Raw genomic sequence first — 448 nt, 5'->3', positions numbered from 1 at the left:
GTTTGTTAATGATGGATTATTTTGGCTTAATAGATTCGTCTCGCCGTTTAGCCTCCACTTATGTAATGGGTTTTGTAAATAGTCTACGTTTAATACCCCTAATTAGTATCTAAACATTCGATGTGACACGTGCTAAAAATAAGCAAAGGGAACCAAACGCCACCTCACTCAATCCTCCTGCAGTGGCTGCCCGCTTTTGTTTTTTTTTCTTTCCCTTTGTTTTATGTAACGAAGTTCTCTATAAGCACTCTGCTGTCTGCCTACCATGAGATAATTGAGTTTCCTTCGCCATCAAGTTGAGATAACTGGGTTTCTTTCATCATTAATCTTGGACGCAACAGTTAGTTGAGAAGGGGCACAAATTAATGTTCCTGTTGCAATCACGTATTGCAATGAGCACGAAAGAGTCTGAACTGAGTGTGGGCTCAACTGATTATTACGTACAAAC

This window comes from Setaria italica, chromosome III (genome assembly GCF_000263155.2).
Source record: "Setaria italica strain Yugu1 chromosome III, Setaria_italica_v2.0, whole genome shotgun sequence".
Taxonomy (NCBI): Eukaryota; Viridiplantae; Streptophyta; class Magnoliopsida; order Poales; family Poaceae; genus Setaria; species Setaria italica.
Note: the sequence above shows the minus strand (reverse complement) of the source record.